The sequence below is a fragment of the Perognathus longimembris genome, chromosome 3 (assembly GCF_023159225.1).
Source record: "Perognathus longimembris pacificus isolate PPM17 chromosome 3, ASM2315922v1, whole genome shotgun sequence".
Classification (NCBI taxonomy): domain Eukaryota; kingdom Metazoa; phylum Chordata; class Mammalia; order Rodentia; family Heteromyidae; genus Perognathus; species Perognathus longimembris.
Window position 1 is genome coordinate 71,543,142 of NC_063163.1, and position 16,961 is coordinate 71,560,102.

A 16,961-nucleotide genomic window follows, 5' to 3' on the forward strand; every position below is an offset into this window, starting at 1 on the left:
GCACTCAGTCCTGCTCCCCAGTCCTGCGCTCAGTCCTCAGTCTAGTTTAAATCATGAATCCGGGTGATGTGCTCAGTCCTGGTCCAGGGTGCTGCTCTTTGTCCTTGGGCCCGAATTATTATATCAGGATCCTGGGTGCTGTGCTTAGTCCCCAGCGTGGATTACATCAGGATCTCAGGTTCTGCACTCAGTCCTTGGGCCTGAATTATTAGCTCAGGATCTTGGGTGCTGTGCTTTGTCCTGGGCCTGGATTCCATCAGGATCACAGGTGCTGGGCTTAGTCCTGGGCCTGGGTGCTACGCTTAGTCCTCAGTCTGGATTAGATCAGTCTCCCGGGTGCTGGGCTTAGTCCCACGCTGAGGGCTGTGCTTAGTCCTTTTCCCGGGTGCTGTACTCAGTTCTTGGCCTGGATGAGATCAGGCTCCGGGTACTGGGCTCAGTCCTGGTCCTGGATGCTGCACTTAGTCCTTACTCTGGATGAAAACAGGATCCCTGGTGCTGCACTGAGTCCTGGTCCCGGGAGCTGGACTCAGTCCTCGGCCTGGGTGCTGGACTCAGTCCTCGTCCCTAGTCCTGTGCTCAGTCCTGCTCCCGGGGGCTGTTCTCAGTCCTTCCCCTGGATTCGATCAGGATCCCAGGTGTTGTGCTGAGTACTGCTCCGTGATGCTGCGCTCAGTCCTGGTCCCAGGTGCTGCACTCAGTCCTCAGTCTGCTTTGGATCAGGATCCTGGGTGCTGTGCTCAGTCCTCAGCCTGGATGAGATCAAGATCCTGGGTGCTGTGCTCAGTCCTGGGCCTGGATTAGATCAGGATCCTGGGTGCTGTGCTCAGTCCTGGGCTGGGTGCTGCACTTAGTCCTTGGGTGTGGATTATTAGATCAGGATCCCGGGTGCTGCACTCAGTCCTGGGTCTGGGTTAGATCAGGATCCTGGGTGCTGTGCTTAGTCCTCAGCCTGGATTAGATCAGGATCCCAGGTACTGCACTCAGTCCTTGGGTTTGAATTATTAGCTCAGGATCCTTGGTGTTGTGCTTTGTACTGGGCCTGGATTCCATCAGGATCACAGGTGCTGGGCTTAGTCCTGGGCCTGGGTGCTGTGCTTAGTCCTCAGTCTGGATTTATCAGGCTCCCAGGTGTTGGGCTTAGTCCCATGCTGTGTGCTGCCCTCAGTTCTGGTCCTGGGTGCTGTGCTCTGTTCTAATACTGGATTTGCTCAGGATCCCGGGTGCTGCACTTAGTCCTCGTCCCAGGTGCTGCGCTCAGTCCTGGTCCTGGGTGCTGTGCTTAGTCCTTGGGCCCGAATTATTATATCAGGATCCTGGGTGCTGTGCTTAGTCCCCAGCGTGGATTACATCAGGATCTCGGGTCCTGCACTCAGTCCTTGGGCCTGAATTATTAGCTCAGGATCCTCGATGCTGTGCTTGGTCTGGGCCTGGATTCCATTGGGTGCTGCACTCAGTCCTGGGCCTGGGTTAGATCAGGATCCTAGGTGCTGCGCTTAGTCCTAGGCCTGGGTTAGATCAGGATCTCAGGTGCAGCGCTTCGTCCTAGGCCTGGATTGGATCAGAATCTTGGGTGCTGTGCTCAGTCCTGCACTGGGTGCTGCACTCAGTCCTCAGCCAGGGTGCTGCGCTCAGTCCTGCTCCGCGGTGCGGTTAGGTAGCAGTAGACTTCTTCAGGTAAGAAGTTCCATAGAAACTACTAAGTGCCCACAGCAATAACCCAGGACTGCCAGTAGCCATACCCCAGATAGGAAGAAAGTGAAAGGAAAATGCTCAACAAGCCCAATTTATCTCTCGTTTAACAAAGTCTGGGGAAAAATGACTTCAGATATCCAGCCACATCCTCTGGCTTCTTGCCGCTACTTTTCTGAGTATAAAAAGCAGGCAAAAAAAAAAGTCTGGTACAAACCAGAGGAACAGAGGTGTTCATCACACATAGTAGATTGATTTTCAGCTTTGATGGATTTAGGGGTGATTCTGTTTCAGTGATGTCAGCAGTCTCCCAAACCACCCCTGTTATTTCCTAGATCACATGAAGATCTAGATACTGTGTTGCTCCATACCGGTTTTGTGAAATACTACTCTGCTTTCCAGCTTGACCTGTGCCATTCCCAAGGTATGCAGCGGCCTACCATTTCTAATTAGGGAATGGAAATAGAACCTGCTCACCAGCTCAAGATGAGATGAAGGAATAATGCAGGACAGCAAGCACACTAAACCCAGACCTTAAGAGGGCCTAAACCCATTTGTCTCCGCAGAAATTGCTGGATCAGAGATGGACCTCCTGGGTTCAATCTCATCCCTCCTGCCCAAGTCAAGGGCACTGGGTCTATTTTAGGACAGCCCACCCCACTTACTTGCTCAAATAGAGCAAGCAGTATATGACTTCCAAGTCAACTTCTCCAGATTCACCAGCTCGTACTTCAACAAGGACAAGTCTGTAGACACTTAGGATAGCATGACCAAAATTCTGTAGCCCATTTATACGCATTTTCTGTAGAAACACAAATCTGATGGAGCCTGTCCTTTCTGGTCATCTGCCCACATTCATTCACTCTCATGCAAGGTGGATCCTTTTGATCAATATCCTGAACATCCCTGGTGTTCTCGACCACTGCAGTATTAAACAATATCCACCTTCAGTTTCCAAGGAAATTTTGATTCTTGAACAATTTTTGCTCCAGAAGCAAGATGGGTTTTCATCGAGACAATACCTTCAGGTTTACCCTTTCCATCACTTACAGATTATGTCTGTCCTCTGGTAGGAAAACACAACTGAAGCTTAGATTCTGAATCCACAAGTGCACGGCTTTTGGCAGAGCTGGTCTGCAATATTACTGGAAAGAATACAAAGAGACAGAAGCATTTAACCAAGAGGCCTCAGGTCAGGATTATCCAGCATAGAGTCAGAATTCAGAGATGCCCATGAAATTGTCCAGAACTTAGCTTTAGTGACAATAAACATAAGGATTATTTAATTGTACAGGACAAATTCAAGGACACAAAAGTCCTGACACCAACAGTATGGTATACCTGTAGCCTACCCCCATGATGGTGTCCTGAAAATACTATGGTACAGCATTTCAATAGCAGTCACCAGGGATACCTATCCCACCAGCTATGACAGCCAACTCCGTCTAGCCAGGGCACAGAATGTTGACATAGCTTTCCTGAGCATCAGGTTCAAAATGAAGGAAATGTTCAGGTATGTCAGTCTCCCAAACTAACAAGACATTCTCGATCAAGATAGTGCTTTCCCAGAACGTTTTTAGATAAGACTGGAGAGTCTTGAGTAATTCTAAATCAAGATGGTAAGCAGACAAACATTTCCCCATTTAGTGACTATAATCCGCTGAAGTGAAGTTGCCAAGAAAGAGCCAGTTCGTTATGAGCCAAGATGATTTCCTGGGATTCAGCTGTTTGAGTGGTTTGGGTTTTTCATAACATTTCCTAGGCTCCAGTCACAGGTGGGGTGAGAGTCTCATAACTAGAGAACCCAAGTTTTCACACTGGCAAAGGTGGTTAAGGGTATGAATAAACAGGATGGAAGTCCCAATTCATTGCAAAGTACCTCCACCTTCCACTGCTGCTTCTCTCAGTTCACTTCCTTGTTCCTCTTCCTGCCAGTTCTGCCCAGCAGTGCAGACAGAGGTGACATCCAGGAAGTCCCATCCTTCCAGCTTGTTGCCTGAGCTTTTCCTGGGTAGGATTCTGTAGCCTTGGAATTTAGTGAAGAGTCAAGAACAGGGAAATATTGTGCCAAGCTAGACATGCTTTGGTGCCTATGTGGTCTACAAGGATGGGTCTTTGAGGAGAGACAAGCAAGAACAGCAGCAGCACACACCCAGTTGAGTGATACCAATGGAGAAGGACAAGTTCTCTGTCAAGGTGGCTGGGAAGGAATTTTCTCCAAGGAACTCGAGGGAGATGTGATCGAGGTGCATGGCAAGCACCTCCAGAGTGTATCCTTTAGCATTGCATCCTCCCTTCCCTTAATTTACCTTTGCTTTTGACCCATTGAGGTTTTGAATTTATAGTTCCTAAGCCAAACTTTGAGAGTTTTAAGTATTATAAATTCAAAGACAGTATTGTTCTTAAGGTCACACCTACCCAACACAAACTTCTTAATGACACGGAGTGGACAGTTTGTCTGCTGAGTGTACAACACCAGACTGGGGGCAGAGAGTGTCCCAAGGGATGTGCCGAGGTTCCTGTGACTAGAATACCCTGCTCATTAGTCAGGCTTCCACCAAGAGACAGGAGTCACCAGTGTTTCTAAATTATCTGAGGTTAGGAAATGGAATATGGTAGTTCACACAGAATAAATTCTCCTACAGAAAGGAAAAGCAAAGCATATCAAGCCTCCCTCCTGTCCTCAAATCCATCCAAAAGACAGTCCCTCAGAGCCCTTAGCCCATTTCTTCCTTGCTGTTTGGCCACTAGCTGAAGGGAACCATTTGGCACCACCTGGTGGCCGTGACGTAGAACACCAGGGAAATGCAGACTGGAAGCATTTCCCTTGAAACAGAAGTTCTGTCTTTGGGGCAGGGTGATATATCAGGATCTAGTTTCATTTGTTGCAGGTTTGGAGCCAGTTTTGCCAGCACCATTTGTTAAAGAGGCTATCTTTCTTCTATTATTTTTTGTTTAGCTCCTTTATCAAAGATTAAGTAGGCATAGTTCTGCAGGTTCATTTCTGGGTCTTCAGTTCTGTTCCATTGGTCTTCAAGCTTGTTCCTGTGCCAATAGCAAGCTGTTTTTATTACTGTAGCTTTATAAGACAGCTTGAAGTTTGGTATTTAATTCCTCCAGCATTGTTCTTTCTGCTTAGGATTGTTTTTGCTATTGGCGTTCTTTTACTATTCCATATGAATTTCTCGATTGCTTCCTCTATTTTGTTAAAAATGGTGTTGGGATATTAATGGGTATTGCATTGAATTTGGAGATAGCCTTTGACAATATTGCCATTTCGACTATATTAATCCACCCAATCCAGGAGCATAGGAGGTTTTCCCATTTCCTTAGTTCTGCCTAAATTTTGTTTTTAAAGGTCTCATCATAGAGGTCTTTCACTTCTGTGGTTAAATTTATGCCTATGTATTTTATGTTTTTTCTGAGGCTATTGCAAAAGGGTTGCTTTCCTGATTTTGGCCTTGGTCTTCTGGTCATTGGTATATGGAAAGGCCATTGGTTTTTGAGGGTTTCTTTTATGTCCTGCTACTTTGCCAAAGTTTTGGATCAGCTCTAGTAGCTTGGGAGTAGAGTCTATGGGGTTCTTTAGGTATAGGATCATGTCATCTGCGAAGAAAGAAACTTTAACTTCATCTTTTCCTATTTGGATCCCCTTTATGTTTTCTTCTTGTCTCATTGCTCTACTAGGAATTCTGGTACTATGTTGTAGAGGAGAGGAGAGAGCAGACATCCCTGACTTGCTCCTCATTTTAAAGGGAGTGGGTTTCTGTCTTCACATTTGGGAGGATGCTATGGACAGAGTTAGAAGTTCCTGAGAGTAGAATGTTACAGAACTGACAGCTGATGTTACCTGACTCATCTGTATACTCTTCAATGGCCACTTTACCACCAGAACTCTATGTGAGCTAATTACTTTGTGGAGATAAAGCAGCTTTTGCAACCTAAAACCTAGTCTAGTGTACCATCTAAAATGTGTAGAAGATTTTTCCCTCTGCTATAACTCACCCACTTGATGCCTCCATCACTGTATTATGACGTTGTCCTGAGATTATCGTCTCTTCTACACTGGAACAATTTCAGACTAACCTGAATTTTTGTTCCCCGGTATAAGCACTCATATTGGGCTCACAAACCCTTTCTTTGAACCAAGAGCTTTATTATGCATTAACAGACCCCCATCTAGAATACAGCTTATGTAATCTAATAGCAATTCAACTTCAAAGCTGTGTACAATTCAGTCTGTCTTCACAGTGGAGTGGCACAGGCAGCACCCCAGTAGAAGGAAGAAACTAGAGTGCTATTGCATAGCAGCCGTGCCTCATCCTCTTACAGCAGAGCCTCTTAGATCACCAGGGCCCCTCGAGCTAGGCAATGCCCTCCCATTGCAATCACAAGAATCCAATTACTACCAATTCTGCATCATTTAAAGTAATGCTTTCTGAGCTGCCTGCTAGCAATTCCACTAGACCCACCTAGTTTGCACCAGATCCACATTCCAGGAACTGGATGCAGGAAAATCCTTTCATCTGGAGGGTAAGTTTGTCTGCTTCAATACAAGACTATGGCTACTATCAAGGGTGCCAATTTAACGGAAAAGCTGAGACATTTGTAGATCCGTCTCGTAGGAGAATCCCAGAATTCTCCTTGGCACACACATGCAGCTTTGATCATCTGCATTTTTATTCAATCAGTAGCTCCTTTTGTGAACTATCACCTATGTTACAGAGGCCTTCCTTTATTCTACCATGTGCTATAAATACATTCTCCACGAACCATTGCAGTCACATGTATTGAGACAAAAATAAATTCTCAGCCAAGCAAAGTTTACTTCCACACACGAGGGTTCACACTAGCCAAAAATTGGCCACAGAGCAACCATTCTTCCTGATATTTGTCCCTCACACAGCAGGAGGCTCTGCCCCTCTGCTCAGATTGGTTGATCTCAGGTTTACAATCTACTCTGCTTATGAATAGCTAGTTTAAATAGGATAAAATGTGCCTGAGGTGGATTTTCAAGTAAGATGAACAGTTCACATATAATCTCAAAATATGCCCAGCCCTGTTATTTCTTCAACATTCTAAGGTGTGGCATAACTCCATCTTGAAAACCCAGTTTAACATAAAAGCTTACATTTTACAAATCCTTTATCCCAAACCAGTTCCAGTTTTCCTAAAGACCCAAGGCACCAAGCCAAAGCAGGAACTTTTAAGCAATATACGTTGATGGAAAAGAGGTTTTTCTCACCCATGTACATAGGTCTACAGTAGGTTCTAGAGCATTTCTATGTGTTTCATCTTTATAAGCTGTTCATAGAAATTTACCTTTCAAGGCAGCAAATAAGGACACCACCCACTTTGCTAATTTTCCACTTGAGAATGTGTAATAGAAATAATGTATGCTTTATTATATATGTATCAATTATATGTTCAAAAGTTGTGTGATGTCATACGTGTCTTATGAGAAAAGGTTTCTCTGAATTGAGTAAGTTCATTGTATTTTTCCTAATATTTGTAAATATAAGCCACAACCAAAAATTAGATACCATGTTCCCAATGTTAGTAGATGAAGAACCACCATCTGAATTCATCTGTCTCCACCCTCAAATTGAGAATCCCCTTTCCAACCAATATCTTGAAAACAAACCTGAGAACAAGACTTGTTTTCCCTGTACAGAATCGGGCACAAGCATCCCAAACCAAGCTCCACACCCAGAATGAGGCTCCACCCTAAGGTGCATGGAGACAGCAGCACTGCATACAATCTATACCATCCTCTGGCCACACAGTACTGCATCAGTCCATCCAGTGTTCAAGGTCAGAGAAAATGCCAAGTAACTGGAAATGAAGCAAAGGCTCCTGGGGCTATTTTACAGGATGCCCTTTACTGTGAGGTGCTGTGTTTGAACATTGTAGGCATGTTGAAATTGCCACCGTGGGTGCTGAGAACTCCTATTTCTCTCGGAAGTCAGAAAATGCCCTGGAGTGCCATCCCACAATCATTCCTTTAGTGAACCTTTGGGCCAACACAAGAGTATAGGCTCTCGCTTGTTGCTCTTGAACAATGGATACTGAGGCTAACTGGTGTCATCTTTGGCATCTTGCTGTGAAAACTCATAGAGGTGTAACTCCACCTGAAGATCCATGTAATAGGCTCCTATGAATTCCTGGAGGCAGGGGCAGGGACTCAGACATTAGGCTACCAGACCTGCTAGACCTGTATCACGTACTCCACTGAATTCTCAAGCTCCCTATGAACCTGTCCCTTGACAATGACCCTGATCAGGCCACAAACAACTCAGCCACTGTTCTTCTAGCAAGGGGGAAATGTGCCCCTCAATTTCCTGTGTTCTGGTCTGAGGCTCTAGTCTTCATTGTGACCAGCAATTGAAGGATGGGGAAGGGCTTGTGAACTGAAGTTCTCAAAATATGTATTTAGTAGCTCCCACAGGGTTTTAATTTCACTTGATAAGAGCATGATGACCTTCTGTAGAGAGAGAATATCTTAGTTCAAGCAGCCAAGATTGTACTGAACCAGCTTTGGTCCTAGTGAGAGCTATATTGGCTTGGTGCCTGATTGAGCACTTTTGTGACTACTAGGAAAGATTTTTGGCCGGTAATGGGACTTGAACTGAGGGTCTGGGCTCTGTCGCTGAGCCTCTCTGTGATCAAGCTAGTGCTCTACCATTTGATCCACAGAGTTACTTCCACCTTTTTCTGTTTATGTGGTACTGGGGAATCAAGCACAGGGCTTTATGCATGCTAGTCAAGTCCTCAACCACTAAGTCTCACTCCAAGCTGCCAGGAAAGACTTTTGAAATGCATACTGAGCTTAGCAGACCTTTGGCCTCTATTAGGCTTAAAAGGATGCAAATTAAGATGGCACCTGAACCTTGCAAATTTCTCTGCCTCTTTGAAAACATCTTAAATATTTTGAAAGACTTCCCTGTCTCTTAAGACTTCTTGACTCCACAAGCCTAGATTTTTGTGAGGTCTTTTCATGGTAGACCCACCTAGGGGCCAGTTCACTCCACCCAATTTCTCAGGAGGAAAAGAAAAAAAGAAAGTGTTCATCTACTTGGCCTCCTTCTCCATGGGAACAATGAGACACACTGCCAATCTCTACATGCTCTGCTTTGGCAAGTTGCTAGGCCTCTATCCACATTCACAGATACAGACTATGGAGAGTGCAAAAAACAGAATGCGCGAAGTAGCCCTAAGGGCTTTAAGGAGACCAGGGCAGCGTTCTATGCTGACAGGTGCTGGCAGAGGCTTAGGGATTCATAGATGTTTCAGAATCTTCTTTCTGAAACCTCATAATTCCCTCTAGTACTTGGAAATAAGAACTGGATCTAGTTCTACTAACGACTTAAGCCTAAGAACATGAGGTATGGAGTAGAGGCTCTTCAAGCACCAGGGCTAGGCAAGGGAGCCAAGGGCTGATGAGAGCAATGAGCAAAGACCAGAGGTGTATACAAGGAGCCTGAAGGGCAGAACTCCCGTTGACTGGACACTGTCATCAGGAATGGACTCTAGCATGACCATCAGACCAGAGACTCCTGCAACACAGGTCACCAGAGAGCCAAGAGTCCACCCCATGGAAACATAGGCCAGAACCCAGTGTGTCCATAGCTGAGATCACACTGGCCACACAAAGTAGGACAGCACACGATAAATATCTTTGGCTTGATTGTGAAAGAGAATATGAAACAGAGGTTATTTGAATATTTGTCCAAACAAAGCTTTTCAATTGGGGGACTTCTGAGCCCATCCTTGTATTTGGTTAGGAAAAGCCCCTCTGGTTTCCACTCAGTGGAAGGTAATTACTACTCTACTAACACACCCAAGGGTTGTAAGTGGCTTGGGCTATGAAGGTGGAGGACCCAAGTCCGAATCCTGATTGTACCTAATGGCTTTTGAACCCATCCCAGGCCTATAATGTAAAGAGGACCAAGAACACACAGCCAGTACCTAACCAAAAAAGTACTCAAATGGCATGAGGGCAGAAGACTCTGACCTTTGGGATGAAGCATAAATACCAGCAGAGGTGGGCAAAAGAAGGACGCTAGTACCTGGATTTGGTACACTAGCATGCAGTCTTTCACAATGCATGGGACTATAGGAAAAGCTGTTGCAACCTCCCACACATGGGAGCTCAATGTCCAAAAGGAATTGAGTAGGGACAGGAAGAAAATACCCCTGTTAGTAGTAGAAAAGGTTTTGAATGAACCAGTATAGAATACAGGCTTAGATCTCAAAAGCCTATTAAGTAAGATACGTCAGCTCCAACAGGTTAGCTCTTTGCTAAATCATGCACCGTGACCATCTTCAGATAATACTTAGCTGCCTAGGGAGTGATAAGTTAAAGAGAGGTAAGTAACTTCAATGGGCTGTGCTTCCTTCACTGTGTGACAGTCTTGATATTGCCAGCAGTATGTTCTTAGAAGTAGATTCACTACACTAAGTGCACTCATACTCAAAAGGAACTTTCGTGGGTGCCTCCTTAACCCTCGAGGAGTTACAAGCCTGTGTAGCACTTTCTGCAGGTGTTGGAGCTTCACATGTTTTCCTGAGCCAATTCCACAGTGGGCTGCTCAACTGAAAAGTTTACTGAGAAGCCCCAGGAAGGATGCAGTAACCACTTCTGTCAGGACTAGGGAACATTTCCAAAAAGTAGATACCACTAAAGTGAAATCAGACAAATAGTTTCTCTTTTGCAAAATCTACAAATCTGAAAGAGGACTGGAAGCCAGCAGGAGGCAGGAGAAAATGCAGGGTGAGAGGGAGAACATGATAAATTTGGCACATTAAGGGGAAAAAGGTCATAAATGAATTGTACTCAGGTTATGAAGGGGGATTCGGAATAGAATCAGAATTTCAGATGCTTGAGGAATGTATAGAAATACCACAGTGAAATCACTTCCTTTGGATACTATAGACTGAGTTTTCCAAAAAGTCACCTATTGTTTCCTCTAAGGAATTTAGAACTCAGAGGTTAATGCTTTTAGGTAGATTTATACAGGTTAGGAGTTTCCTAACCAGTCCTTCAATGAGTGCAGGCAGCAAGCCAAATAGCAGAGCTCAGCTCTTCAGTAGCTTTACACTTAGAGGAGGCAATCACACCCCCCAGATTCTCAGGTATCTTTTAACCTTAAAAAATTTTTTATTATCAATGTGATGTGCATAGGGGTTACAGTTAAGTCAGGCAAAGAGTACATTTCTTTTGGACAATGTCACCCCTTCCCTCCCTCTTTCCTGGTTTTTCTCTCCAATCCTACCCATAAGTTGTATAGTTCATTTTCAAATAGTGTCCACTGAGTGGCATTGCTTCATTTGTTCACCCTCTGTCCCTCCATTTCTGTGCCTTCCTTTAGCCTCCCAAAGACCTATAAACAAACATACACAACAAAAAGAAAGAAAACAAAAAAAGGAGAAAATACAGAATCCTTGTTTCCATTTTCTTGAAACTAATTTTGACTCCTATGAGTAACTCCACACTCTACCCTTTGTTTCAGCTTAGATTGAATTGGCCCTCCATCCAATTTATGCTAAAGTGAGAGCTACCAAGGAGATCTTCCAAGAAAACAAAAGCCCTTGTATGTGTTACTCTGGTCAGTGAGTACACTTTTTCCACCACAGGCTAGACATCCTCTATAGCAAGAGACAGGCTGTGGAGAAGCAGCCCACATCAGAGCATCTGGAGATGGAGACAGGGGTTGAGTGATTTATAACCGAGGTCATTTACAAGGAGTAAGGATGAACTGGGGAGGAGATGGGAAATGAATTTCCAACAGCTCTGAAAGGACAGTGACAGAAAATCTCCATACTAAACCAGCATTCCTTCCAGAGGGACCAGCCAACACAGCAAGCCTGCAGCTCCCAATGAACAGTACCCACACCTTGCTCCCTGTTGATCTTGCTAGCACCTGGCACTGGACCATGCATGGGGGGAATGGAGTGGATCAGGTGAGAGAACAGAAAACCTTATTTCCTTGAAGCTTAGGAACATAGTGGGAGGGCTGAAAGTGAGGAAGTGGGTGGATGGACCTTGAATAAACATTCAGAACCATCTAGTTCTCCTTTCTGTTACAACCTAAAGCCTGCAAGACCAGAGATCTGTCACACAACTCTCCTCTATCTTATTGCTGCAGAGCCACAAATGAAGTACTCATTTTCATTACTTGATGCACTTAGAGTATATCTGAAACCCATTTTCCTCTTCTAACTTTAAGCTTCTACCTCCCTAACACACCTGAAGCCAAGTTTATCATCCAATTGAGGAGGAAGAGGAGATAAGAGGAGGAGGAGAACAGAGGAGGAGGAGAACAGGGGAGGAGGAGAGCAGAGGAGAGCATTATTTATTTTTGTTTGTTTTGCTCCCAGCTGGGAGGAGAGGCACAGGCTGAGGATGGCCCTTGCCTGCGGGTCCCCGTGCTGAGCCCCATACAGGTCCCTCACCGCGCCTGCCTGGCGGCCAACTCCGCCAACTACTTGTGCTGCCACCGGGACTGAACTTTGGAGGACTTGTCCCTTCTCTCTGGCTGGTTGTCTTGGCAGGAGGTAGAAGGTGGCCAGAGGACCCCCCCCCCCCACCATGCTGGTGAAGAAGCCCGCGGGGAAGGGAGCAGGGCGAGAGGCTGGATCCGAAGAGCCCAGCCCCTCCAGGCAGCATTGCACCTGCGCCATGCCCCCATGCCCCACCCTGGCGACCCTCCTCTCTGGGGTGGCCAGGATTTCTTGTCTGTACCTTGGGGTGAAAACCAATGACCTTCAGGCAAGGAGCCTCGCCCTGGAATCGGCTAAAGGGGCACCCTCCATTCCCCTGCTGCCCGAGAAGGTGGATCAGCTGAAGGCCAAAGTACAAGAGCGACTTGAGTGGAGCGACTCCTGGCTCAGGTGTGTGAGGCTGGGCCTTGCGCAAGGGGGAGTTGCACGTGGATAGAATTTTGCACAGGTGCGGTCAGTGTGCAGGATTCACCCTTACCGGTCATAGAGTTGATTTGGGATTTGTGAGCCTCTGTGGTATCTATTTATTCAAGTCTCTTCCTTGGTTTCCCTCCAAGTCTGTGTGTAGAATCTTCCCTCTGTCTTCGTTAAGGATTGCATGTTGCAATGGCAGCATGGGCTTTGCCCGGCTGTTCAGTTTTGTGGAGTCTGGTCTGACAGCATTCTCAGTCGTATGGAGAATATTCATTGTAATGCTCACATCTGTTGTTCTTATACCAAGGTTAGGCCTTATCAATAGAGAAAGGTAAGCACTCTTAAAAGTGATATAAGCCTATAGATTTAAGATTCATTTAATTCGGAATTCTTTTCATATTAAACGTTTTATAATTTGGAAAAAAAAGGTTTCCTTTGTTTTTTGGAGGGGAGGAGTTAATAGAGGTTGTGCTCAGATATTGATGAATGGAGAATTGAAAGGGATTCCTTTAAAGATGGCTTAGACTCCAGTAGGGAGAGGGTAGTTTTTCTGCCAGTGGAGAGATGCAGTAGTTGCAGCCGAATGTGATAAAGTATGTCTACAACATTGGCTGTTATTGATAGGACACACATTGCCATGAGCTGCATTGTTAGTGCCGGGGTTTTGCTTTGGCTGTGCAGGGAGAGGGTGGTGATAGTTGAATAATGAAGAAAGGTGTTACCCAAATCTATCACTCTATGTCAATGGTAATTTGCATTTTAAATTAAAAACAAAATTATGTCTTGAGTACTGTTAGCTTTTGCCTAAGGTCCATGCACTTACATAAATGCTGTTTGTGCAGGCTATCAAACGTTATTAACTTAGCCACAGAGGAAGAGTCCCTGAAGAACTCACAGAACTGGAATACTACTGCTAGCTCTTTAAATATCTTCTTTTCCTACAGAAATCCTACGAACACATGGCTAAACTAAGAATCTCAAGGGAAACACCTTCTGAGTGCAGCTGTCCAGCAGGTAAAAAATGAAACTTACTTAACTAGGTTCCCTCTAGAGGAGAGCATTTGCAAACAAAAGGTCCTGTGCCTGTCAGGTCTACCTGTAACAGTAACAGAGAAAGAATGCAGACCCAACTTGCTTTAATAAAATCAACATGTCTCCCATAGACAGATGGTGAGTAAAGGCCCAAATATTATTTTAAGCAGCATACCAGATTCATGTATTTTTTGTTATAAGGGCATGCTTATAGCCTTTGACACCTAATATGTAAAAAAAAAATCTATAATTTAAAGTTTTAGGCATTCTGGTCTTCATTATGGACATGAAGCTTTAATTCTTGTATTTGAAATAAATTCAGTATGTTTTAAAATACAATGGTCATATTTAGTCTAACTGAGTAAATTGTAGCAAGCTATAGCTTGTACATTCTGGTATAGCTGGGAGTCAGAATATATGTGTAGATAGTCTTCTTTGTTATCGGTTCCTCTCGCCTCTCCTCCCACTTTTCTCACCTCTTTTCCTCCTCTCCCTTCTCCCTTTTCTTCCCAAAGAGCTCACGTGTAGGATGATTGAAAGTGAGGAACATATCCCTTAATCTGTTAGCACTAGGAAGTTGGGGGAATGCACAACGTAACCCACTGTGATATCATTCATCACAAACATCAACATCTCTCACCCCATCCGTCTGCCTTAAAGTCTTTGAGATTTTTTTAAAGCCTTTAATTCATCCCAGTTTTTGACATGTTTATGTGCATTTTTTCATTTTTCTTTGTGCTTTTTTACTTTTTGGTGCCAGCACCAGGGCTTGTACTCAGGTCCTGAGTGCTGTTCCTTAGCCTTTGCACTCAAGGCTAGTGCTCTACCACTTGAACCACAGCTCTGTTTTCTGCTTTTTTGGTGGTTAATTGGAGATAAGAGACTTTCTGGTGCATGCTTTCTTTGAACCTTGATTCTCAGAAATCATTCTCTTGAGGATTACAGACATGAGCCACTGGCACCTTGCTCCTTTGAGCTTTTATTCTTCACACATACGCACATAGAGTCTTGTCAACAAGTTGCTGCTGCCATTAACTTTTTAATACAGTTATTGGTAACACTGGAGTTTTTGTTGAGCAGTTAACATTTAGCTGGCAAAATAGTATCTGCAACATAACTTTCCCCCAAATTACAATGTCCCTTAGTATCTGAAGTGGGTTGGCTCTACAACCCATGTGGCTAATGAAGTTCTTTTTATATAAAACAGCATAATATTTGCATATAAACTACAAACATCCTTCATGTACTTTGTCTTCTCTAGATTGCTTACAGTAAGTAATATAATTGAAATACTGTGTAACTAGTTTTTATGCCATATTATAGGATATTATGACAACAAAACAGTCTGAATGTGTTTTAGTACAGATGCAGTGCTTTTCCCTTAAAGATGTACAATCTGTAGTTGGTTGAATTTTCATATGCAGATTATTTATTTGTTCATTATTTATAGAAACTATGTTGTAAGAAAGTTGGTCTTTGGTAAAATGATGATGGTTCTATGTTGAAACTGAAATGGACACCATGAGGAGACTGTGAGTTTTGTGTCTGCATTTAAATGACAGGCAAGATCTTGAGAAATTACTAATATTGTAGCCAATATTGACTGAGAAATCCAATGCATTTCACAGAGAGAGTGTAAATCTGGCCACATTGTAATGAGTACAACAGAAGGAAAATTGAAAGACTATCTTGTTCCCATTGAAATGAATGTCCACTGTCATCAGGTATTTGAGCAGGGAGTTGTGGATAGCTCTTTGGCCAAGCAAAGCACCTTTTATACTTGTCTGGTAGGACATGCAATAGAATGACACAGCAGCTCTACAAGCTATTGAGCTTCGGTGAGGGATTGTTTTCCCTTCCGTATATCATTTCAAACTATGGGCTTCAAGGAAGTCTAGAACATAAAAATGACTTTGTTTTGACAGACCTGGGGCTTGAACTCAGGGCCTGGGCACTGAGCTTCTTTTGCTCAAGGCTGGCACTCAGCTCTATTCTGAACTATCTGGTGGTTGGAGCTAAGAGTCTTGTGGACTTTTCCTGCCCAGGCTTGCTTTGAACTGTGATCCTTAGATCTCATTTCTGAGTAGCTAGGATTGTAGGCATAGGCCACCAGTACCTGACTTCCTGACTTTTCTTCCTCTGTCCTCTGTCCTCCTCCTCAGGCCCCCTTCCTTCCTTCCTCCTCCTTTTTTTCATCTCTCTTCTTTTTTTCCCCTTTTCTTCAATGCTTTGCTTTCTGAGAGAAGTCAATGATCAGCCAACCATTAAATGGGAAAGTGGACCAAATAAGGCTCGATAATTTATTTGAGCCAAACAGAGGTATTATAATCTATTAAAAATATTTAGCCAAACACACTGTATCTGTGACTTTATCTCCTAAACCTGCAGATTGTCTGAGAGTTGCCCAGGACCTGAGGCAGGAAGGCGGACCCATGTGCCTGAACTTTCCAGTCATGTTTTTGCATCTGGTAGTTTTTAATAAAAGAAAAACTCTAACATTGTGAAATTACATCAGTGAAGAAACCATAGCTTTTTTTTTTTTTTTTTTTTTTTTTTGGCCAGTCCTGGGCCTTGGACTCAGGGCCTGAGCACTGTCCCTGGCTTCCTTTTGCTCAAGGCTAGCACTCCGCCACTTGAGCCACAGCGCCGCTTCTGGCCATTTTCTGTATATGTGGTGCTGGGGAACCGAACCTAGGGCCTCGTGTATCCGAGGCAGGCACTCTTGCCACTAGGCTATATCCCCAGCCCAAAACCATAGCTTTTTATGTTCTTGTATATGGTTTTCTTCTGTGCAACGTTATTCAATGCCCTAAATTTCAGCTACTTTTGAGATCTTTTCTTGAATATTGAGATTAGTCTGGAAATCAGGCTAGGAATAAATGAAGTGCTGGTGTGGTAATAAAATTTATGTTACCATTTTATGAATATGAAAATGTCTAATTTTTATAGCACAAGGTATCTTTGGATTAAGAAGTCTGGGACATTTTATTCTTTTACACCCTTTTTTTTTAAAGCAGGAAAACCTTTGCTTCTACCATCAGGCTTGAAGCAGAAATCCCAGAAAGAGGAATTTTATAATCAGTCACAAAGAATTCCTACACGAATCATGTATCCCTTCCTCATCATTTCCCATTTTTTAGGAGTCTCCACATTGTTTAATGGTAATCATGTGCAACTAGCATTTTAAAGCTTCACACTGCTTTCACATTTATGGGATATGATGAGAAGATTAAGAATGGTTGAAACTCAAGAGTAAATACAGGAAACTTAAGAGTAGATGTAGAAATGCGACTCCACCAGGCTTTCATGGAGCACACATT